This window comes from Arachis stenosperma, chromosome 2 (genome assembly GCF_014773155.1).
Source record: "Arachis stenosperma cultivar V10309 chromosome 2, arast.V10309.gnm1.PFL2, whole genome shotgun sequence".
In the NCBI taxonomy this organism is placed as follows: Eukaryota; Viridiplantae; Streptophyta; class Magnoliopsida; order Fabales; family Fabaceae; genus Arachis; species Arachis stenosperma.
This window is the reverse complement of record NC_080378.1, coordinates 41,453,232-41,455,328: the sequence shown is the minus strand read 5'-3', so window position 1 is coordinate 41,455,328 and position 2,097 is coordinate 41,453,232. Positions and strand designations below refer to the sequence as shown.

The window sequence follows — 2,097 nt, the reverse complement described above, 5'->3', positions numbered from 1 at the left end:
TCATCCATGCACTTCCCAGTCTCTAGGACTATGAAATCAGCAGGGATGTAATGGTCTTCAATCTTCACCAAAACATCCTCTACAAGTCCATAAGCTTGTTTTCTTGAATTGTCTGCCATCTCTAGTGAGATTCTTGCAGCTTGCACCTCAAAGATCCCTACCTTCTCCATTACAGAGAGAGGCATGAGGTTTACACTTGACCCTAAGTCACACAGAGCCTTCTTGAAGGTCATGGTGCCTATGGTACAAGGTATTGAAAACTTCCCAGGATCTTGTCTCTTTTGAGGTAATTTCTGCCTAGACAAGTCATCCAGTTCTTTGGTGAGCAAAGGGGGTTCATCCTCCCAAGTCTCATTTCCAAATAACTTGTCATTTAGCTTCATGATTGCTCCAAGGTATTTAGCAACTTGCTCTTCAGTGACATACTCATCCTCTTCAGAGGAAGAATACTCATCAGAGCTCATGAAAGGCAGAAGTAAGTCCAATGGAATCTCTATGGTCTCATTTTGAGCCTCAGATTCCCATGGTTCCTCATTGGGAAACTCATTGGAGGCCAGTGGACGTCCATTGAGGTCTCCCTCAGTGGCGTTCACTGCCTCTCCTTCCTCTCCAAATTCGGCCATGTTGATGGCCTTGCACTCTCTTTTTGGATTTTCTTCTGTATTGCTTGGAAGAGTACTAGGAGGGAGTTCAGTAATTTTCTTGCTCAGCTGACCCACTTGTGCCTCCAAGTTCCTAATGGAGGACCTTATTTCAGTCATGAAACTTTGAGTGGTTTTGATTAGATCAGAGACCATGGTTGCTAAGTCAGAGGGGTTCTGCTTAGAATTCTCTATCTGTTGCTGAAAAGATGATGGAAAAGGCTTGCCATTGCTAAACCTGTTTCTTCCACCATTATTGTTGTTGAAACCTTGTTGAGGTCTCTCTTGATTCTTCTATGAGAAATTTGGGTGATTTCTCCATGAAGAATTATAGGTGTTTCCATAGGGTTCTCCTAGGTAATTCACCTCTTCCATTGAAGGGTTCTCAGGATCATAAGCTTCTTCTTCAGATGAAGCATCCTTAGTACTGTTTGGTGCATTTTGCATTCCAGACAGACTTTGAGAAATCAAATTGACTTGTTGAGTCAATATCTTGTTCTGAGCCAGAATGGCATTCAGAGTATCAATCTCAAGAACTCCTTTCTTCTGACTTGTCCCATTGTTCACAGGATTCCTTTCAGAAGTGTACATGAATTGGTTATTTGCAACCATTTCAATTAGCTCTTGAGCTTCTGTAGGCGTCTTCTTCAAATGAAGAGATCCTCCAGCAGAGCTATCCAATGACATCTTGGATAGTTCAGAGAGACCATCATAGAAAATACCTATGATGCTCCATTCAGAAAGCATGTCTGAAGGACACTTTCTGATCAATTGTTTGTATCTTTCCCAAGCTTCATAGAGGGATTCTCCATCCTTCTGTCTGAAGGTTTGGACTTCCACTCTAAGCTTACTCAATTTTTGAGGTGGAAAGAACTTTGCCAAGAAGGCATTGACTAGCTTTTCCCATGAGTCCAGGCTCTCTTTAGGTTGTGAGTCCAACCATGTCCTAGCTCTGTCTCTTACAGCAAAAGGGAATAGCATAAGTCTGTAGACCTCAGGGTCAACCCCATTAGTCTTGACAGTGTCACAGATTTGCAAGAATTCAGCTAAGAACTGATGAGGATCTTCCAATGGAAGTCCATGGAACTTGCAATTCTGTTGCATTAGAGAAACTAATTGAGGCTTAAGCTCAAAGTTGTTTGCTCCAATGGCAGGGATAGAGATGCTTCTCCCATAGAAGTCGGGAGTAGGTGCAGTAAAGTCACCAAGCACCTTCCTTGCATTGTTGGCATTATTGTTATTTTCGGCTGCCATGGGTTCTTCTTCTTTGAAGATTTCTGTTAGGTCCTCTACAGAGAGTTGTGCCTTAGCTTCTCTTAGCTTTCGCTTCAAGGTCCTTTCAGGTTCAGGGTCAGCTTCAACAAGAATGCCTTTGTCTTTGTTCCTGCTCATATGAAAGAGAAGAAAACAAGAAAATATGTAATCCTCTATGTCACAGTATAGAGATTCCTTGAGG

General features: G+C 42.3%; 1 non-coding gene across 1 annotated transcript; it reads left to right on the top strand.

The window, feature by feature from the left end:
- The first annotated feature begins 1,382 nt into the window (after window positions 1-1,382).
- LOC130964641 (small nucleolar RNA R71) lies at window positions 1,383-1,490 on the top strand. Its single transcript, XR_009080727.1, has one exon. It is a non-coding gene; the product is annotated as a small nucleolar RNA R71 (small nucleolar RNA).
- Window positions 1,491-2,097: the final 607 nt, after the last annotated feature.